Genomic DNA, 24,022 nt, shown 5'->3' on the forward strand with positions numbered 1-24,022 from the left:
AAGTCAGACAAAAGTATGTGCAAAATGTACTAAAAGGAGGGTCCTTCAAAACTCTTTAAAAAAGTATCTTTAAGCCAAATGTCAATGTTGTAATCACAGGAGGAAATTGTTGAGAAAACATTTTGTATTTCCAGACCTAAATGACTTTTAGACAAGCATTCTTCAATATGACATTGAATGCTTGTCAACTTTAGAAAGAACTAAAGAAAAAGACAATAAGATAAAAACACTTTTGTTGTGCGACAAAAAGTTGACAATATGACCTTCAGCAATTGTATAGTTCATTCCATTCTTCTCTTGTATGCAGTTTATCATTTACTATTAACAATAGTACCTTGAAATGTGTTTACTAAGCTCTACGAACAATATCTTAACTCAAATCAACTCCATAACTTGCAAAAAAAGACACTTATAAAGTTTTGCGACTATTATTTACACAGAATTGATTAAAAATATACATGTTCCATCTAAATATGACTTAAAAAGAGCTTATAAAAATGTTTTTTTGTCATTGTATTTAGAAAAATCACCTGGTTTTGATTAACAAATCCACATTGGGTGTTTTAGAGGGGGAAGACAGAGTTGCCTTAACTCTAAGCTGAAGCCGCACATTCCAAAAATGAGCACTTTGGCATTTTTATTAGTTGCTTGACCGATTGTGGTTGTTTAAATTGCTGCAGGCACTGATCAGCACAAGTGTGCCATTAAAAATGGATGCAGCGCAAAGCCATCTCCAAGCAGTTAATGACGCTTATATACAATATATATTGTGCATCGTAATCCCAAACGCTAATGTCAGCCCGTTGCTACAGTCTTTGGAAGAGATAAGGATGCGTGACAAGACTCAAGTGGGAAAACTGTGTAAAGCTAAGCAAAAAAATAAAGCCCAGGTAGCTTTTGGCAGAAAATGCTCCATTTTCCAAAGTCTATGGATATGCTCTCCTGAACACGAGGTGAAAAATAAGTGGCGTTAAAACCAAATCCCCCCCCATATCGTGTACATAACACATTCAATCCCCTGGGTTAAGGTTACTCTAATTGGAATCAAGAAAAGCTTTTGGATACTAATAGATTTGTCCCACTTTTTTTCCCCAAAACACCATTCTCACACCATTGGTGCAGAGTTTTTTTTTTGGAAGCATTCTCGACCTTTTTTCCAGACACTTCAACTTTCCGTCATGTCACGGCGGCAAGCGTTGGGGGAAACGGAGAAAAAAATCTAATCCAATTACTGACAGAGTGAAAGACTCGGGACGGGTTCCCAATAGAAAACAATGTACCGACAACAAACCTGATTGAAATGGCAGGCCTTCAAACAACATCCAATCCCGTTGGAGCAGAGCTAAACAAACCTCTTCTCCCATTGGGCCTTTAGTAATAGGCCGAGGAGAAAGTTGAGGTGAGTGTTTCACATACTAATGCAGGCCAACTCATTTATCATTGGCCGCTCTTGGAAAAGAATGACAAAGAGCCTAACACAGAAGGGAAGCTAAAAATACCCACAAAAAAGGATTTCGTTAAACTTTCATTAAACCTTGAGTGTATTTTTTTCTTCTTCTAAGGACAGGAAATAATAATATTTGTTTTTTAATACAATATGTACAATAGATTAACTGTAATCAGTCATTTTTTTAGAGTGTAATCTGCTTTAAATTCAAATTTTGGGATGATTTTGCTCATTTTGTTCATTTTTAAACTAGTTTATTATTTCCCTGCCAGTGTAATTTCCAGAATTTTTCATGCCACATCCAACCAGCGTACATTTTGTATTTTTCTTGGAATATTAACAAGAAAAAACACATTTTAAGCAAGTATAAATCTATAAAAAAGCTTTAAAGGAATAGCCAAATATTCTTTTCCAAATGTTGCTTCTCGAAAAAGCATTTTTCCTAATCTAACTTTCTAGGATTTAATCAGGCCTGTCCACTTTTGCCTTTTTGTACATCTACAATTCTTTGAAGCGTCTTAAATATTAAGTGAAAAGTACAAAGTCACCCGGGGATGTGTGAAAAGATTGCTTCCTTAATTTAATTGCCAATTATGTGAGTGTCTCATTTCCTTTGAGTACAACATAGCCACCAAGTCAAAAATAATTATAGACTGCAACAAAATGTGTAAATATTCCCTGTGTGATGTGACAGACTCGCACATATACAGAGAGACGGAATTCAAACACACAAACACCAGAGACGAGAACCGTAAGCACAACAAGAGGAAATCGTGGTCGTCGGCGAATTAATCAACATCGAAGAATAGTGGAACAGGTGGCTGGCAGTCGCTAGAAATAATGATCAGACTGTTTTCTCCACCTCCTGACACTCTTTTGTTCTTAGAATAGATGTTCGGGAAAGAGTGAAAAGAAGGGAGTCGGGGCGAGTGATATGGGAGAACAAAAAGAAAACAAGTGAGGGATCTTTAGGAATAAAAATGATGCAAGTTGTTGTGTATGTTCAGAAAAGTGAAAGCTCATTGGACGTACATGGGGTTGAATTATAAAAGTTTTGGATTTATGACTTTTGTCATGCATGACTGGATGTTTGGTCGCCGGTCTTTTGGTCGCCGGTCAAATGGTGACGGAGAGTTTAATGTTGAAAGCAGCTCTCAAAATTATATTCATGAGAGAGTTTAATATCTAGGAGAGAGTTTAATATCTAAGTACTGTTTAATACCCAAGTACTGTTTAATACCCAAGTACTGTTTAATATCTAAGTACTGTTTAATATCTAAGCACTTTAATACCCAAGTACTGTTTAATACCCAAGTACTGTTTAATATCTAAGTACTGTTTAATACCCAAGTACTGTTTAATACCCAAGTACTGTTTAATACCCAAGTACTGTTTAATACCCAAGTACTGTTTAATATCTAAGTACTGTTTAATACCCAAGTACTGTTTAATACCCAAGTACTGTTTAATATCTAAGTACTGTTTAATACCCAAGTACTGTTTAATACCCAAGGACTGTTTAATATTTAAGTACTGTTTAATATATAAGTACTGTTTAATATCTAAGTACAGTTTAATATTGAAGTACTGTTTAATATCTAAGTACTATTTAATATATAAGTACTGTTTAATATCTAAGTACAGTTTAATATTGAAGTACTGTTTAATATCTAAGTACTGTTTAATACCCAAGTACTGTTTAATATCTAAGTACTGTTTAATACCCAAGTACTGTTTAATACCCAAGGACTGTTTAATATTTAAGTACTGTTTAATATATAAGTACTGTTTAATATCTAAGTACAGTTTAATATTGAAGTACTGTTTAATATCTAAGTACTATTTAATATATAAGTACTGTTTAATATCTAAGTACAGTTTAATATTGAAGTACTGTTTAATATCTAAGTACTGTGGAAACAGTAGATATTTAGATATTAAACTCTCATGAATATGATTTAGATATTAAACAGTACTTAGATATTAAACACTCTCTCTTAGATATTAAACTGTCTCTCATGAATATGATTTAGATATTAAACAGTACTTAGATATTAAACACTCTCTCTTAGATATTAAACTGTCTCTCATGAATATAATTTTGAGAGCTGGTTTCAACAGTAAACTCTCTGTCACCATTTGACCAAAAGACCGGCGACCAAACGTCCAAGCACCGTGTCAGGAGACGGCAGTGACATATGTCTTCATTTGTTGTGCCCTGTTGGGATTTCAAAATCGGCCTTCTTGAAGTTTGTGATGTAAAAAAACTCAAAGGTATGCAAGGAGTATAGATAGGTATATGGTTAAAGATCAAAATCTGCAAATGACTGCCTGAGGACGTTCAAAAGAAAACAGTGGCAGTTGCATATGGCGGCAGGTTGAAGCATAAAAGATACATTGAGGGAAAAAAAAAAATTCTGTGTTCTCCGGGGAATCTGGGGAAAGTATGAGAGGGGAAAATAAACGAGATAAAATACAAAAGCTCTTTCATCAGAACAGATGTGCAAGTGTGGCATCTAACGAAATCAGATTAAAATGCTGAAAACGGTGCTTTTAAAAAGGAGCTTGATGTCGGATAACTATATTTGAAATAAACAACTTTGCTGAAATGTTTCTTTCAAAGGCAAAGTATCCCATTACGAAGAAGAAAAAGCCTTTGAGGGGGGGGATAGGTCACATGCTAATTTGGCTTTATTAGCAGCAGGGGAAAAAAAAAGTAAGCAGGAAAGAAGAAAGCCGCTGGAGCAGTTCTCGGAATTAAAAGGAAGCTATTGATGTCCCTTGCTTGCAGGGCCTCTTTTTCCTCAGACTTCCAAGTTAGCATTTTGCACGGATAATATCAATTTCGAGGTGAAAAAGGAGAGATGAGAGCAGCATTCTGTTGCAAAAACCAACACCTCCACAGACGGATTTCAAAATCAAACAGGCTTCTGAACTCGTACAAAAGCCAAAGACCAGAAACCAAACAAGAAAATGTTAAAACCTTACATTACAACCCAACAACAATCTCAGTTTGTCTTCCCCCTTGCCATTTTATCTTTAAAAAAAAAAAAACCCAGACTCATCCTCCATCTCAGACGGCCGTTTCATTTCATTCCGGTCCTTTTGTTCCGCCCATCTCCGAGCTAATATCCACCATCTCCAACAAGCCCATCCCGTCGAGGCACACTGGTACGCATGCATATTCACGCTCGTTCAAAGATTTATGATCATCCCGGGTTCCCCCACCCCCCCCTCCCGCTCCAGTAGATAGCAATGACCGCAAAGGCAGCGAGACAGAGAAGGGTAATTTCCTCATCCTCTGTACTAGGCGCTCACGTCCTACTTTCCCTGGTTTTTACCTCCATATCTACGCCTTCTCTCCCTGGTGTAAATGCCGGCGGATAGCGCAATCCATCTAAATCAATAGAAACCCTTGGCAGGACCTGGGTCTCACTTAGTCTTTAACGCAAACACTTTGGCGGAGTAACAGGTGAGATAACAGAGGTCCCTTCAAACAATAATGTCGTCTCCACTTGCGGGATCAAGCCATGGGAGAAAGGACAGTGGTCAGAGGCTGGTGGGAAAAGAAGATGAAGGACTAAAGTGGACTCTGTAGACCAGAGGTGGGCAAAGTTTTGGGCCCGGGGGCCATATTGACTTTAAAAATTTGACAGATGGGCCGGATCAACACAAGATATGATACAAATAAAAAAGTGCATCCGTTAACTGTACATATGAAACATAAAGAGAAATAAATGACTTAAGTATTAACATACTCATTACTCATTATTAAAGTAAAAAGTAGAAAGTACAAAGTCAAGTAAAAAGGAATGTATTAAGAAATATTAAAATGTCATTTAAAAAAGATAGAGGGGCTGTAAAACACAAAAAACAAATAAGAGTGCAACTGGCTAATGCGTGACGGCGCCATCTTGGGGAAATAAATAAATGAATAATAAATAAAAAATATTTGGACAACGTCGACGGGCTCGATTAAAACGCCTAACGGGGCCGTATGTGGCCCGCGGGCCGTAGTTTGCCTATTATTTATGCACAGAGGATTACAGTTCTGTGTTTGGTCGCAGATAAAGTATGTATTGTGAACAACCATGCAGTATCACTTTCTGTTAAATGAGAAAACTGGCAGCGTAGACTGATACGCTCATTATTATTCCTTCCAAAGTATGCACTTATCGGAACTTGTTTGCTTTTGCAAAATTGCCGACTCCATTCTAAATAGAGGGCACGGGCCGGGGGTAGCAGACACAGGGCCTCATGCGGTGGATTTCGTGTCCTTTCGAAATTTGGCTTCTCACAATCCTCTAAAAAGCTCTTTCTTTTCATCTTAATTCCTTTATTTGGCCTTGGCTGGCTGGGACACGTTCGTGGAAAAAGCTCTGTGTGAACACCAATTCTCACGTCTTGCTCTTTAAGTACTTGTCTGCAAAGAAGCAGGAATAGTTTGTACTACGTTTAAATTACGAAAAGTAGTTATCAGTAACTGAGAGAGAGGATTATATTAGTTCAGGAAAATAGGATACATAGACCAAACATTTGTTTTTCATTGAATACCTTAATGTCACTGAAATTGGGAATCATATTTTTTTTTACTGGGATGGCAACAGTTCTTTGAATGTTTAGCAAATTCTCCACCAATGTCTTATTGAGCAGAATCAGTCTGCCAGGAGATGTTGTGCAACAGTGGGCATCTACTCAAGTTTCCTCTGAACACTAGTCAACATTCATTCATTCAACATTCTTAACGGCCGACGATTTCCAAGAAAATTAATGCTGCATTGAAGGGAAAGTAAAAGCAATCTGCTAGGGACTTGCCAAAGTTGATTTTCGGTCATCAGGTTGAATTTATGTGAAAACAGCTTCGACTATAAGCAAGTAAAAACCTCAAAGCTGCCAACAAAAATGAGAAAAACTAAAACCCAAGTCATGTAGACATACGGAAGACTCCCTATTCATGCCCTATTAACCTCTATATCATTTCAATCACTACAATATTTACAATAAGTACTACTTATTCTCTTTAAAAGTATTTTCCTCAGTAAAAAATGGCTGCTTTTTCATAGAATCCTAATAACTTTCCCCTAACTTTCTTTTGTATTAGACTTTCACCATTTGCCAATTTAGAGTGAAATTTTAAAAAAGTGAAGCCTTTCTGTAGAGTATCCCTTCAAAAGGAAGATTAAAAAAAATGGACTGCATGATTATCTTTGAGTACAATCTCAATTTCTATCACCATGTCGGTAAAAGCTTTTTTCATCTCAATTGTCTATTGACATCATTACCTCTCAACGTATTATTACCCCAAAGATTTTCAGCATCTATGTATGCCGTCAGACTGCAAAAATTGTTGAGAATTTCTATAAACTGTGTGGCATCTTGCATCTTGAATCAATAAGACCTCGATATCCCCAGGTGGAGGGGTTTCTAGCCCACTCCCTCATCCATTTCTAGGTGCCCTGGAGATATTTTTTAGGCATGAAAGGCCGATGCAAGTGGCATAATAAACTCAGTAACTCCCCGTGAGATGCAAAAATCTCACTTTGCCCCTGACTTGTATTTGCTACACACACAGTAATACTCGCCCTGAGCGGTGAGATTAATAGCTATGTTCATACAGCAGAAATATGAGTGTTTGCAGTAAAGGAAATATATGCTCACAATCATTTAGAAGTACATCCCTCCAAAAAAAAAAAAAAACACCTTCAATGTCCGGAAGAATTTCACGTACTATCGGATTACATTTCCGGTGACGCTAATCCCCCACGCAAATGTAAATTGAACATAATATGATATAAATACATACACATACGTCAATATGAACTATACAGTGTTGTTTTAGCCATTTGTTTTTACCTTACCTTTTATCTGTGTCAATTAAAGCTAAATTTTAAGCAAAACTTCAAATGCATTCTTCACTTTATGGCCTGAACTGGTTCGTATTCATTGTCTATCTCATTAAAACTTCAAAAAGAATACACCAGGAAAGAAAAAAAATGGATACCGTGAATGTTTGGTCTCCCAGGAAAAAGGTTAAGAAATGTAAAATAGACACAACATGGACTAGTCTTCTATTAAGATCAGTTTCACTTGTAACATAAGTAAACATCCTTTCCATACAAGTCAATGGAAGAAGAGCCCAAGGCACTGAAAACAAGCCTCCTTAATAACATACATTTTTCTGTAACAGCATTATACTTCCATCCATTGAATCATCAACCCCACAACAGCTGCATGTTATGTATTTAAGCCTGTATATTTTCTATTTCTCTATTTCAAAGAGTTGAATAACAATTTTTCAATGCACACAAATAAACCAGATGAGGGGAAAACCTGTCTGGCCAAGCTAGATATGTAAAGAGTAGTAAAATACACAGATTATTTTACGTTTATCAAGCTACTTAGCACCAATGTATACCCAAACTAAATGGAAATAAGACATACAGTTTATATCAATAGTAAGCAGAAATAAATCACAATTAAAAGGGCTCCTCAAAATTGCATTAAAGGTAATTTGCTCTGATAAAACAAGGCAATTATGGAGGAATAGAAACTATTTTATTGTGATTAGTATAACAATCAATACTACTCACTTTTTTAATATAGTGGTTATTGGCAAGATGGCTGACTATATTATCTATTTAGAAAAGGCTGTACATAAAAAGGTAAAATATTATTCAAATATGCTTTCAGAGTAATTTTTGGGATAAATAATATTATTTATTGTTGGCTAAAATGTGTGATTTGATGGAATGGGTTAGAGAAGAGTGAGTGGGAGGAAAACTGCAATTATGATTGACATGCTATATGATATTATGATTACATAATGTATCTTTTTCCATATTTTCTTTCTTGGCTCTATTCCACTAAGGGTCATATTCTCTTGCAATGCATCATGGGAAAAAAAGTGTAAAATGCTAATTGAGTTACAATGTGTAGTGTGAATGCACCCACTCAAAAGTGGCTTAAAAAAACTAAAGCATTATTTTGTGAACAAGATAAAAAAATACCTTATCTAAAATACGGTCCACACAATCTATTTTTTTTATCCTCACCCATGCAGTGCATTTTATACATTTAAATTATAATATGTAAAGCATGCTCCATTTTATCTATCCAAGTATGTTATGCTTTATAAAACGCTAAAGTATAAAAGGGAACATCAAGACTCACAGCGTGAGGATTAATATGATGCAAAAAGGAAAATGCTGTTTTATACGTTAGCAATCCTCATTTTCTTTTCATGAGGAAATGAATCCGAGCAAATAACGAGGGAATCTCATTATGTAGCGCTTTCTTCATTTCATCCTTGCCCTCTCCTCCACAGCTCCTTTTTTTCCAGCCTTCCTCATTTTTCTATTATATATTTGCAGCTTTAAATCATCTTCTCCTTGTATCGATTGACTGAAACTTTAAAATATGGCACATACCATAATTATCCACCAGAATAGTGCGTGTCATTTTATATAATCACAAATTAAACAACTTCTGCTGACAAAGGATGTATCTTTGTTTTACATTATTCACTTTATGACAGTTGCTCGAAAGCATTTTGCATCAACGCTATATTTTCCGACAAAAAAATGAATTATTGTCGCACAAACAAGATTAATTATATCAAATTATGTCTTCTATAGCCGATATTCTCAACACATTACCCTTTTTTACCACCTCAATATTACCATAATTAGTTCTAGTGTGTATACATCAAAGTTTAAATGTATGTTACATAGATGCAGGCTTACTAAAATCGATATATTATATAAAAAAATGATTAAAACCCCCCATTTCAAAATGCAAATAGCCAAAACGTCAAACTAATGTAATATTAAAGTGCATTAGGAATGAATAATCTCACTAAATAATGTAAGGTGCAGCGTGAGATGATAGAAAATAGAATATGAGATAGCATAACATAGGTATATAAAAAAAAGAAGACGAAGAATACATGACTAAAATGAAGGGCTGCAATTGTGACCACTGGCTCTACATTAAAGACTTACAAGACTTTGTGCCTGTGGGCAGTGAGCACTCTCCAAAAGGAGAAGGGATTAGTTAGAGGAGGGATTAAAAGGCACATCCCTCACTTCAGAGGCTAATCAAATATACATCCTCTCATCTGGTTCATCCCTCCATCCACAGTGGCTCTGTGATTGTTCAGTCAGGACAAGCTGTTAACTGACTTCCACTGACATTGTTTGAACGTCCCTCTGCCGCTTTGCATCTAATCGTGGATAAACACTCGGTTTCAAATCACGTGTAGCAGTGATAGCAAAACGTCACAAATCGGAAAACAAAAATATATTTCATTAAGACACCATTACAACTCCAGTCGTCAACGACGTAAATTACATTTGGACGCCATTTAATTCTCGGCTCTAACTTCATCAAGGTGACGCGTTACTATTTAGCTATGTGTGATTTATTAGACTGGACGACAATTGATTAAATGACAAAATCCTGAGTGGGAATAACATGGAACATAGCCAATGGGAGTTCTGACAAAACAATTACACTTGGAACCATGTTTTGAGTTGACTTTTCTCATCTTAAATGCCACTGGATAGGCTTGAGAAAATCCAAACTTTTCAAACAATTGAAAGTTGTAACTGGAGCTGCTAGTCTTACATTTTTCTATGTATGTTATGCATGTCTAAATTGTTAAACACTGGTAGTCATAAGTCAAATCTCATCACCAGGGCTATTAACCACTCTGATGTTGTGTATCATTTTTTTCTGTGATGGAAGTGATGATAAATTCCAAGAGATTTACCGACATTGAGCTCACGTGTGATGAACGAAGGTAATTAGATCATATAAAAATAGACAGATTGAATTTGGCTGAAATATTGCTAAAGCAGGAAGCCTAATGGGTCCAAAATGAGAGCCGGATATATGTTTAGCAGGGTAAATACCTTGGCTCTTCCAAAGCCAACTGCTTATTTTCATAGACGATGAAGATTGAGTGCACCAATGGAATCGTCTGGCTTCTTCTGAACAAATAATCGAATTAGAAATCATAGGAAATAGTGACACTATACTCCCATTCTTCAATTTATGTTAAAAGCTCAATGGAATGAAGCACTATTGGATTTTTTTTCTTTTGTCAGGAGAAATCCTGTGAACATAACGTGCCGATATCAAGGGATGATTGTGAATTAAACGGAAGGAAAAGAAGATTTAGACTTCTGTGAATAATGTGACCTAACGTACTAACCCACCACCGTGATCCACTTGTCTGGCACTGAGTCGGGGTGGCTCGCTGCGATATTAAGTCGTCTCAAATTATGGAGGCGGGGGAGAGTGACAGAGCTGAAACAGGAATTTGGCACTAAAACCGTCACTAATGCTAATTCCAGCGAGGCTCATAAAAAACGTTAATCTGTAGTAATGGCAATAATGTACACAGGCAATGGGAGGGAGGGATTACTTTTTACATTTACTCTTTACATCCCTGACAGTTGGACTAACTTTCTTTTTCAGACAAATTGATATGTACCCAGTCAAGAAAACTATTGAAGTATTATATATCTCAAAATGTGAACTCTAAATTGAAGCCAAACTACACAGTAAAAGAATAATCAAGATTATTGACCAATGGATTGCTGAATTATACATTGTATTTTTGTCTAATTTACATCAATATTTCAGCACAGCTAATTTTCTACTAAGACTAAAAAGCTAGTTTACTCAATTTGGTATGAAGAAATATCTTTATTTTGCCTGATCATCTGGATTAATGAACTAAAGCATGTCAGGGGGGGGAGGAAGGATCTTAAAACAGAACATGAAACGACTGTTAAATGAGTCTGAAGAGTGGATTTGTGAAGGTCTGTAAGACTGTTTTATGACTTTGTTTTTCATCCGAAGATCATAGAAACAGTGCTACTACCATAAAATCAGAGCCAGCCAACTTCATTAACTCAAATATAGTTAATGTGACGTTTCCTCAAGAAAAAACGCTGAGAAAATATTTTCCCTCGACTAGATTCAAATTGATAACTGCACTGTATATGTACGTATATTCAGGAGGATGTACTGCACTCACAAAAAAAAACTAGTAACACGGATATGTCCGTGTATATTTTTTAGCAGGATTTAACCAGATGACAATGGACCAATCTAATATTACACCATTATACATCTAATAAAATCAATACATTAAATAAATTGACTATTTCCATACATTAGGATTAGATTACATGCCATTGTCCCACCAGTAAGTTATAAAAACAGATATATATCCCATAGTGTTTATTTGAAACACTTAATTTGGGCAAATACACATTATAATCCATAGGAGCACACATATAAGAGTATTTTACCAATATATTTCCATAATACTAGATCCCTAATTCACGAGAAAATATACAACACAGCCTTATGTGTTGTGAATTGAAATATTTCTTAAATGCCTCTAAAATTACTAATGAACCACTGGGATATGTCCGTGTATATTATATAGACACATACATATGCTTTTCTTAGTTAGAACATTTGTATCGGCTCTTAAACACGACTGACAGCAAAAAAATGACAACATTGTTAAGATGCAGTCAAGTGCACACAATCTCGGAGGTAGAAATAATGAAAAGCCCTTCTTTGATTATATCAAGTGAAATTACCTACACAACGATATACAATAACAAACCAAGAGAATACTCTTCCGGGGTCATTGTCACAGTAAAAACATTGGCAATACCTCACTGAGTTAACCATGTGTATGTGATATGACAGTAAACAATGGCCGACAAACACTTTGCCTACAGCGTGGAATCCACAGCCTCACTTTGGGAATGGCCTTTTACTTCCAATTATGCTTAGTTGGTTTCGACAGCTGCCAAAATGAGCATCACCTCAGCAGATATTTCATACTGTAAAGAGTCTGCATACTTGCCAAGATGATTTGCAATCGGTGTGGCTGCTTTTATGGTGACCATTAAGAATGAAAGTCAATTAAGAACCAAGCTGCCATTAAAAAACAACACTTGATGGAGGCACGGAGTTTGGTCCAAGACATAGTCCAATTTGGACCAAAGATTTTGTAACGGACGATATTCTGCATGGCCGCAAATGGACAAGAACATGATGATGCATTTTTGATTAGAACATGCAAGTTTATGATGAAACATCCTGTCTGCTGAAAGACATGAGGTAGTGATGATGGATTATTATTGCGGTTAAAAAGCAAAAGTCGGATAAGTACATACACACTCACAGAGGTACACACGGTCAACCTGTTACTGAAAAATAAAAGCACACACTCACCATCATCCTTGGAAAGTGTATAGAGATGAGATCTGGACATCAGCCAGGAAAGATATTACAGCTATAATTTATTACATGCTGGCCTCAACTGAACTCGACTTTTGCTAGAAGGAATGCTAAGTAGACGAGGGGAAAAGGTGTTTTTCTACATGCAATGGATAAAGTCAACTTAGTCTGAAACATAGAGCAGTCAAAGTCTGATTAAAGTCTGATTTTGGTTCAATTTTATGTCATTAGCATCTTTCCAAAACGACTAAAAAGCCATGTTTGCACCACAATTCCATTTTTTTCCAACACAAGACATTTTCTGGATCATTCCAGATCACATTTAAGCCACTTTTGTCTGTATTTTCAATTCCTAAGTCTCCCAAATTGAAATTCACAGTCCGAAACTATGCACTAATTCTAGAATATCTCTACTGAAGAGAAAGAACAAGTTAAAATGTCAGTTTTTCTACATTCAAGCATTAATAGCAAGTAGTCATCTGCATGAATTTTGCTTGTTTGCTGGCATTGAGCTTGGCAAGGTTTGCACTCAAAAGGTTGGCAAGAATAGGTAGCTATTAAATGGATATGGCTGTCAAATCTTTCAGGAGGGCCTTTCCACAGATTAATTGGATCCTCAACACCCGAGCATGTCTGGAGGGATCCACAAAAGTGTGAAATTTACTGACAACAGGAAAGGGAAAAAAAGGGTCCATCAATCCCATTTTGATCATAACCGTAACTGACGTTTTATGATTCATTAGGTATCGTATGGAGGGACCAACACACTGTCACAGTGAATGAAAGCAGAAAAAAAATATATACTTTTTCCAGAGATGGGGAAAATTAACCAGATGACAATGAACCAATCCAATAATACACCTTTATATGTCTAATATAACTGAGAAATTAAATAAATGGACTACTTCCATAGAGTAGGATTAGATTATATGCCTTTTTTTCCCATCAGTATGTTATAAAAACAGATATATATCCCATAGTGCTTATTTGAAACACTTAAATAGGGCAAATACACGTTGTAATCTATAGTAGCACACACATTTAAGAGTATATTACCACAATACTATAAACACAATACTATAATAATACATTTCCACAATACTAGATCCCTAATTCACAAGAAAATATACAACACAGCCTGTTGTGTTGTGAATTGGATTTTTTTTATTATTACTAATGAACCACTGGGATGCCATTTTATATATTACTACAATTCCTATTCCCCACTGCCGTTTTATTTTGAAAAGCCGCGGGATGCATTGTCCCAACGGGAGTAAAAAGGTTTAATGACACACAAGCGAAAAAAAGCCCTGACAAACCGTACAAAAGCCAACAGGTCAAGTCAAGTGTAATAATAAAACCTTTTCACAAGATCCACTGCTTGAATTGCGATAAAGATCAAAACCTAAAAGAAAAAAAAACATCCTATCCTTTCCTTCATTGCTTTTAATTTCGGAATCAGTCACCGTTGAATAAGGTCGACTGCACATGTTGCATTGTTTCCAACCATATGTACTTGACTAATAACATGTTGTGGCAGCACATTACATTTAGCAGAATTGAACGCAAGCACGGCCGGCGCCCGAGCGTTAAAGCAGAGCCAAAAGCCACGCCGTTTGCTGGAGAAGACAAAAGCCAGAAAACAAAAGCATCTGACATGGTGCAAACAGAATCAATCTGTGTTCCTTCCAATTTTGCATCCAAATACTAATGAATCCTCCCTTATTCTACCGGGTGGCAGATGTAATCAGCGAGTAGGCGCAAAACAAAAGAGCCATTGAAGAGAGGAGAGAAAAAAAAAACAACCCGGGCCAAATAACTGCCGCTTTTAAAGAATATTTTTCACGCTTCTAGACTGTCGTTTTTGGGATTCAAATGAACAACAAATCATACGGTCATCATCTCAACTGCTTGTTACTGCTTTCCTAATTTGTGTGTACATGCATGTTTAAAAGGACAACTCAATGTCTTCCCCTAGGGAGCCTGAAAGGAGTTTATGGTGTAAAAATGAAGGAAGCGTGAAATAGAAATGTCGGGAAGAGAAAAAAAAAACGGGTGAATATTAGTCCTGCAAATGGGAAACTGCTATAAAATCATTCATTTGTCTGCCAAGAGACACCAAGATACTGAATTGTGTCAACAGGGATTTTATTCATCCATCCAAAAGGAGATTTTGTTAGGTCAGAGGCAAAATCAATTCATCTATCCAACCATCCATCATTCATTTTTTTTAGAGGTGCGAGCAAGGACTTTTTTCCTTTTTTTTCCATTTAATGGTAATCAAGACAATGTGTCTAGAATCCTGGACCCTATCTCCATCACCACCTGTACTCGCCTTGACTGGGTGAACCTCGCAAAAAGGGGAGGAGCCTAATCTTATCATGCCGAATTGCTGTCAAAAATGAGTAATATTTGTAGCAACTTGCTTTTGAAAACAACTAAATGTACATTTATCGGTGTCAGATTTGATTAAACTTTTTGAATCATAAAGCTTTAGTTTACAAAAATACGTATTTTGCCTCAAAAATGGGTGAAAACTGCTTATTGCTTGTTAAATAAAGATCTATATTTTCTACCAAAAATGTAATGGAGTTTATTTATGTATTGATTCAAACTAGAGCAAAAAAAAACTAAAACTTTTACAAACTACATACAATTCTAAGACTAATTATCCAAAGAGTACTATGTACCTAAACACATCATTACTTATGTACTAATAACTACAATTACAATAATATAGTTTGCATGCAAATAGCATGAATAAAAATATCACCAATGTAATCCATTAAAAACCACAATTATAACAATTTAAGTTTTTAAAGCATATGTTAATATATATCTTACGTCGCATGTGTCTCATCATGAAGAAAAATAATGTAAAAATGCTTTAACTCACTGGAAATGCCTTGTCAGTTGATTGGTGATATGATCAGGTATATATATATATATTTCATATATATATATCAGCTGAACTTGAGACACGCTGAGGTTTTATTTGGAGCATCCATTTCCTGTAAAACACAAAAAAATGATTATTTTTACTTGATTTCATTGAATAAAAAATATGGTCATTGTTTTTTTTTTTAGGATTGCAACCAAGTATTACAGATTTAGGATTTTAATTTTGTATGCAAGGCTTGCAGTATATAAAAAAAAAAAGTCAAGATTTAGTGTAAACATGTTTTTTTTTTGTTATCCCGCATCAGCGCATCTCTGAAGGTAATGCATTAAAAGTAGTTGGGGCATTTATCCAGTTCATTTGTTAAATTCAAGACAAGACTTGACTTTGAGCAAATGGGAATTCTGGAAAAGCCAAAGGGGACTTATTATTTGAGCAGTAAAAATGAGGCTGATTAACAATTCAAACGACGCTGCTTGGCTCGCTTGGATAACTGGGAGCACTTTGGGCCAAAGAGTTTGTCACCAAGATTTCGCTTTGTATTTGGCCTAAATATATTGCATTTTTTTTTCCATTCGGCCTTCATTTACTGCAAAAAAAATCCCTCTGGGCAAACTTTGCCACTCTGTAAAATCATAGGAGATTATTTTGAGCTACATAGGCCAACCTCTATATCTCATTCTCTGAACCAGTTTATCCTCACTAGGGTCGCAGGGGGTGCTGGAGCCCGAATTGGCAACTAGCCTATCGCAGGGCATGAGAAAACAGACAACCAATCATGCTCACCCTCATACCTCATGAAATTTTATAGTGTCCAATCCACCTACAATGCATGTTTTTTTATGATAAAAAAAGGCTGACCTGGATTTGAACCCAAGACCTCAAAGCTGTGACCCCATTGCACAACCCACTCAACCACCGGACCACCTGGGAATGAACATAATGTTGCAAATCTCATTCCATACGACTCACTCGTGCATATAAATACGATCCAAAGGAACGTGCACCTTCACGTGAAGGTCTCAGTTAACTACTACGGTAATTTATGACCGAAATCCAGAGTAAGGTTAATTACAATGTGGCCTACGCAACTTTCCCATTTAATCCACCTATGTAATTGATGTAAAGGTAGCAGCTCCTTCAGAGTACAGATCACATAGCGGACCTTCAAAAAAAAAAGGCACAATTTCCGTTCCACAGCAACGTACAAAAGCAAAAAAGCAATACTAGTGACTATGTACATGCCAAAAGTTAGCATTTATAAGCTGCTACTTGTCTTGTCTTGTCTTATCTACACCGCTTATCCTCTGCAGGGTCATTGCAAGCAAGGATCTATCCTTGCTGACATTGGGGAAAAGATGGGGTACACGTAAGATGGACATAAAATCAATGGCGGCACTGACACAGAGACAGACAAACGTTCACGTTCACACCTACGGGTGAACGTTGCCAATTAACCTCACTCTTTCCCTACCAGCCACAAACCAATAACTTCCTCACTGCCATGCCACAATCCTCGAAATGACAGCAAAAGAATGACTAAGAATCAAAATTCTTGGCCCACAAACTGCCTTTTCATTGTTATATGCAACCATAAACAAATCTGTACTTTTTTTTTGTCTCCATGGCAACACCTGGCACATTTTTTTTGGGCAATACAATCTGCATGCAACAAGATGTCATGCCAAACTAATCAAGTACCAACAAAACATGGCTCCCTGTTTTACCATGTCTGGAATTTTATGTTATCTTAAACTTTATTGATACAGGCACGGCGAGAAAATGACATGTCGCAAAGATGCCAAGAGAGCTGAGAGAGCTTTTTATTTCGATTTATTTCCCTCTTTTTTTTTTTTTTTGCAACGGGGCTTGACTTACTGTTCACTAAGCAGGAAAATAAAGATGTCATATGTCATGTGCACGTGCGGGTAATGTCATAAACCGGCAGACGACATTGGGAACGTCCTCAAGGGCCAGATGGCGTTACGAGACTTGGATAACGGTGCATTGGCGGCTCTATGCTGTGTGGCTCTATTGTCAAGTCTAATTCATACAAATGGGAACAACCTGTGTACGGTGTAACCCTATGACAACTTTTTTTATTGTTTTATTGACAAAATCACACAGCTAAACTATTATATTTTCCAGATTATCAAGCACATTCTTTTATTACTTGTCTGGGCTGTGCAACTGAGTATTTTATTTTCTCTTTCTAACCACTGACAGCCAGTTACATTGATTTTTTTAGGCTGTATATATCTTAAAATTGTAACAAATGCCTATTTCGCCTGCTGCTAGCCTGCTTTGAAATATGGACTGGATAGCTTGATTGTCAATGCTATGTTGTAGGAAAAAAGTTTCATATTTTTGTAGTATTTAGGGTTCAAATTGAGATAGATTGTTAGGATGTCTTTACTAAAATTGGTATTGGCATGGAAGCAGCAGCTTGCACAATAATAGAATTGTAGAAAGACAAAATAAATCAAAAAATGAATGAACAGAGGTTCAGAATGAAGTGGCAGGCAAGACAATGATCACACATCCCACGGAAGCACTACAGTCTTCCAACTCGTGTCCGTTTTGAAATCCCTGCAGGCTTGAATGAAAAAATATGACAAAAAAGACCCATTTGGACACGCAAATTGACCAAGCAATTACTGAGCATACTGACAAAATGCAGCGTCACTCTTTTGGAAAAAAGATAAAAATCATCCATTGTTGTTGTTGTTGTTTTTAATGAAACAGTTTCCCCCTCTGCGCTTGATTAATGACAGAAGTTAATTACCATTCGTCTCAGAAATCTATTGACTCTTTTTTTAAATTTTTTTTCCCCCTCCCGCCGTTCTTCCGGCCAATCACGGTCCAGCAATTCCCAATGAAACCTATCCTTTTTCTCACTTGTTGCCAAAAGGCTTCCATTAATTATAGAGAGTGATTCCATAGACTGGCTATTGTTTCTTGATGATGTTTTTAAAAGGCCTAACTCGAACCCAGTCATGCTTATACTATAGAAGACGGCAAAGCTAAACAGCATTCCCTGCAAATATTGACACAGTCACCCGAGGCCAAGCCAAATGAGTGCCGCCCCAGTGACAGAGGCATCTGTGACTCCAAATGGAGCATAGCGAGCATACAAAGTAGGAAAGCTCCATACATGCTGGCGAGGATAAAAAAGACACCTTGCCGGAGGTGGCCAGAAAAGACTAAAAACCCATGTTGCCACGAGCCTAAAAATGAATATCCGACTGGGAAAAAACACCGAGTTCAACATGCATAAGATAGAAAATAAGGCTTTCTGTTTGGAAAGCATCTGCCCACCACCGAGATTAACGCAGACGTCCGCCCTTTTTCCAAATTATTCATCCGGCCGAGCTTTGGTGGCGCCGGCGGCTCAGCGAGAAGCTCATTAGAAAGTGTATGTTCTTACTTTAACACAGACACTGGTGTGGCTTCAATGGTTCCCGTTTTAGTGCAATGGCCATTTACAGTTGCCTGGGTGAAAAATGAGATGTGAAATAGAAAAGCAGATAGATGAGAAGGAAGGTTTGTATGTGGTGGTGGGGGGGGCGGAGGGGGTTAAGCAGAGTCGGCATTAGTGCGTGACATGTGGGCGGATATTGAAGATGCTATTAGTAACCCATTTAGGCCTTATAAAAGTGCCAAAGACTTGGGTGGTTTTCATATGTCTTGGCGAGATGTAGTATGTCATAATGGTGTGGTGTGTGGAAAATGGCAGCAGGTTCGATTATCGTTCTATGATAGGAGTGTCATTACGACTAGCTAAATGTCAGTTCTAGGATGTCGTTCCAACCATTTGTCACAAAGTAGGAATTTGTTATTGAGCATTTTTTTAAATAAGCTATTTTTTTTTGGTGCTCGGACGTTTGGTCGCCGGTCTTTTGGTCAAATGGTGACAGAGAGTTTACTGTTGAAACCAGCTCTCAAAATTATATTATGAGAGAGTTTAATATCTAAGAGAGAAAGTTTAATATCTAAGAGAGAGTTTAATATCTAAGAGAGAGTTTCATATCTAAGAGATAGTTTAATATATAAAAAAAACAGGAATTAAAATTTAAGTCCTGTTTAATATCCAAGTACACTTGACAGGCGACCAAAATGGACCAAAAGATCGGCGACCAAACGTCCGAGTACTACAAAATGTCACTCCTAGTCTTCTGCTCTTTTCACCCATTTGTCACATAATAGGAATTTGTTAGAGCATTTTTTAAACAAGCAAAATGTTATCAATAATGAGCCTTTAGTCAGGCAATATTGTGAAACTTTATCGTGTGCTGTGCGACGTTAATTTATCAAATGCAGTGAAGTTCATTAGTGAAAAACTGTTACTAAATAGCTGCCGTGATGAACAGAACGCCTCCCATTTGTTTCCCCCCTCTTCTTATGTAAGAGTTGTGCTCAGCAAAAGATGATCTTTTCCCAGCAAGCAGGCTAGAGTGCCATCCTTTGTGCCCCAAAGCCAGGGAAATGACTTCATATTTTATGTTGACTTATCCCAGCGCACAAACCCTTGTCCACTATGATAACATAAAAAAAAAAGGAAATTCAACATTGGTTCCCACAAAATGAAGCACTAGCAAATACAACAGGCGCATTAAAAATAAAATAAAGGTGCTGTCGGACAGTATTCTGTGTGAACTGCAAGCGTGGCTTCTGATGTATTTACTATAATACACGGGGGAATGAAGCTTGATCTCATACTGGATCGCGGCCCTAGTGAGGATCAGTATGTCCAAGCCGGATCCAAAAGCTCTACATAATGAGGCTCATTTTAGAAAGGCTTCAGTTTTCTGCCGGGTTTTTTTTTTTGCTGCCACTGGCCATGACTGCCCAAGCACATTAGAAATAAACAGGAAATGTATAGGGAGTACTTATAGAAAAAAAACCTTTCCTTTAGACCAGGGTTCGGGAACCTTTTTGACGAAAAGAGCCACAAACAATTCATATTTTCCAATGTTATTTCTTGTGAGCCATACTACAAATTTAAAAGTCAAAATACATACATGTAAATGAGTGCCTTATCATTTTTTTTGTAATTTTACCACTTTTAAAGTGGAAAAAAAATGAATATTTTTTAAAAATATTCTTTTGCAGTTGCTAACCAATGAGAGGATGCATTCCAGAATAGTCTACTGCAAAAAAATGAAGATTAAAGCAGTTCTAGATGTAATATCTCAGTTCTGTCATCAGCTGTCTCCATATTTTAGCTCACAGGTTAGCAAAGAGCCAAATGCACTCATCAAAACAGCCACATGTGGCTCCTGAGCCATAGATTCCCTACCCCTGCTTTAGAGACATGCAATCAAAGTCAGCAACTCACAAATTGGCGACTTATTACGTCATTTTGATCTATGGATTAACACAAAACTAGAATTCCAAATGCATCATTAAAACCTGGTGAACAACAACAACAAGAAAAATCAATGTACTCAACGCATAGAAAAGTTATTGGGATTGTAATAACTTTACAGCCTTGTATGATGAAATGTTGCATTTTTTTGGCCAACATGGATGACCCCATTCCCCCTCCTGGCACTGACATGTGATTTTAAAAATCTGACAAAAGATGGTGCCAGGGGATGCGTTTGTAAAACACCAATCACTCCACTTCACAGATGGGAAATTGTGGGTTGAAATTCAGTGAACCGCTTCACTAAAGCATTGTCCCTGACTCCTGTTTGTCCTCTACTCTGTAGGGTTACAAATCAGCCCTCTCGCACATCCAACTCATCAGCGATCCTCTCCCCGGGTTGCTCTTCACCGATAAAAGGGGACATGGCCTGCCGGCTTCATTAGTTCTCAACTGCTGCCCGAAGAAATAAAAACCAAATGACATCATTGACTGAATATCACAGAAAAACATAACAATGCCAAACATGTTTTTTTTTTTTGCTACTAATAGACATACTAGTATATTTCCCAAAGTGAAGAAGAAAATCCAACATTATTTTTCCATTGCCATGCCAACTAAAATACTACATTGCCAACTACAGGAGTGGAGTGCAATGACACATTGCAAATATTTTCTTCCATCCTTCTTTTTGTCATAATAATATTCACTATAGTCAGTTGTGTTGGTCAGATTATCCTTAATTTGAGTGTAAAAAACAATTGTTGCTAAGCAAGCACTACAATTGATTGGCTACAAATTCAACATGTAACCTGCCTATGACCCATAGTCAGATGGGTTAGGCTCCAGCACCCCCACAATGCTCATGAAGAGAAAAGACTTGGAAAATAAATGAATGGATGCTAGCTTAAAACTCTAACTATTGCTTTTTTTATCATTCCACACTAAATTTCAATTAGTTTCTCACTAAAAAAAGCTTTCCCAGTTCAATTGTGTTGGACGTCAATTGCTGTCAATGGCTGCCAATGCCTTAATAAAGTAAAGTCTACATCCACATACTCTGAAGAACATTGAGTACCAAAGAAGAAGTACCAAGTGCTCCTTTTTTTGCAACGACATGGTTAAAAGCCATTTGTCATCAAGCTCCAGCATCACCCAAGCAACGGAGGGTCGCAACAATTGCTTCATTTCAGGAAAAAAAAATGACCCCACCGAGATGGCAGGAAGAAGAAAACGAGCAGAGACTGCGGCACGACGCCCGCTTCTACTCTGGAAGACAAACCCTGTCTACATGCGTGTGAAGTGATCACTAATCTCCCAGAAGGGACTTGTCGCCATTCGCTTTAACCCACCTGTGACCCCATTGATCTACCCAGTAAAAATGCTGCTATCACTTTTTACATTCTAAAAGAGAAGGCCTGCAATGTACAAATGAACCGCACCACTTTTTTTATGATCATCTTGACATAAAAATCCACTTTGTATGCATGGCAAAGCATTTTAATGCCATTCGCCGCTCGTGTGAGCATCTCGACTTCCAAACTTAGCGCTAGGAGCCATACTTCATCCATAGAGGCGACTTTAGACACGCCTACATCATTTAACAATGTCGGCTCAATACAAAAGCAGTGGCAAAAAAATATTAAGATACAAGTGATTTATTCTACACTCTCAAATGGCTAAAGATTGGAATATTATGGATGATGCAGTGGTGTAGAACTGCATTGCATCATGATGGGAGGTGTTTCTTTCTATGTCCCATCCTAATGTTTGTTTCTTAACCGTAGTACAACTATGAGAAATGTCTCGGTGTACTTTCACACTCCAGTAAACCCCCTCCTAAAAAAATAAAAGACACGGTAGGACCACCTTGTGTGGAGACGATGACTTAAAGTGTTGCATTATCTTTGTTTGCATCTCATTACAGTGCAAAGGTGTACCTAATGAATTGGCCGGCTGTTTGTGACAGTGGCTGCGGCATTCGTTAAAGATAAAGCGTATTTTTTTTCTTTTTAACCTTGTCACACGTCACGTGGATTTCATGATAGACGACTTGGTGGTCCATTATTGAGTTAACATGCGGGTGACGTGCATGGCTACCTTCATCTTATCATCATCATCAGTCAAATACGGAGAGAAAGATTATAAGCAAGTGGTCGAAAAGATGCATGCGTCAAGAGACATTGTCCATGAGTTCACGTATGGGTTACCTGATCGCTGTCAGAAGTACTTATTGGATGTAACGAGTAATCCTCGATCGCTTCAGTGGATCCAAATGAAGTTTTTCATCCATTGCACATCTCAGGTGCAGATAAGACTATCACTCACTCATACATACATTCATTCATTCATTTTCAACGCCGCTTCGGGATCTTCTCCACACAAACATCCCATGAGTCAAAATTAATAACAAAATTACTACCAAAACAAACCTATACATAAAAATAAACGGTAACTGTAAGGGTGTGAAATCATAAAGTAGGCACAAGAGTAAATTAATTTAAAAAAAAAAGCTTTACAAATAAAACACCAACAAAATTAAAGGAAATAAAAAACAAAAAGAGTGGTAAAAAGGCTGCCGTCCCCGTTGGGTTGGCTTTTTAAAAAAAAAAACATAAATCCATGTCATATAATCTCCATGGTTTGGCGCATGTATATTCCACACAAAAAAAAAAAAAAGATACGCTGCAGCAGCCACAGCTAGCGGAGTGGGAGAGTGCTCTTTTTTTTTTCTCCTGATAGTGGTATTCCAAGTCCAAGGGAGCTGTTGTCTGACGCATAAAAAAAAAATCAAAATAAAAATGGAAAATATGCCCAGAAATATTGGAAGAAAGCCCCAATTTGTGGCGTCTTATCGCCTTATCCGCGCTGTGCTATTTGGGAGAGATCCACAGGCAGCGACTCTCGCTCGGCATCTGCCTCCTCTGCAGTCGCTCGCTTCTCGAGCGGAGGAGGGATGCGCGCCCCCGCTACCCTCCACAGGGGAATTGTCGTCCGCGCTCACGGAAGACCCCTTCCCGCCCCCCCGCAACAAGCC

At 37.2% G+C, this 24,022-nt stretch overlaps 1 protein-coding gene across 29 annotated transcripts in view; it reads right to left on the reverse strand.

Moving 5' to 3' along the window:
- adgrb2 (adhesion G protein-coupled receptor B2) overlaps positions 1-24,022 on the reverse strand; it is a 197,035-nt gene that overhangs the window by 79,820 nt on the left and 93,193 nt on the right. For 15 of the 29 annotated variants that reach the window (XM_077742902.1, XM_077742878.1, XM_077742893.1 and 12 more), the window contains exons 1-2: positions 23,196-23,933; positions 15,615-15,729 (exon numbers count right to left, since the gene is read on the reverse strand). The gene's annotated coding sequence lies outside the window, so the exon portion shown is untranslated. Of the gene's footprint in view, positions 1-15,614; positions 15,730-23,195; positions 23,935-24,022 lie in introns of those variants that run through there. The other 14 variants (XR_013330237.1, XR_013330236.1, XM_077742879.1 and 11 more) reach the window with 3 other exon arrangements.

This window comes from Stigmatopora nigra, chromosome 21 (genome assembly GCF_051989575.1).
Source record: "Stigmatopora nigra isolate UIUO_SnigA chromosome 21, RoL_Snig_1.1, whole genome shotgun sequence".
In the NCBI taxonomy this organism is placed as follows: Eukaryota; Metazoa; Chordata; class Actinopteri; order Syngnathiformes; family Syngnathidae; genus Stigmatopora; species Stigmatopora nigra.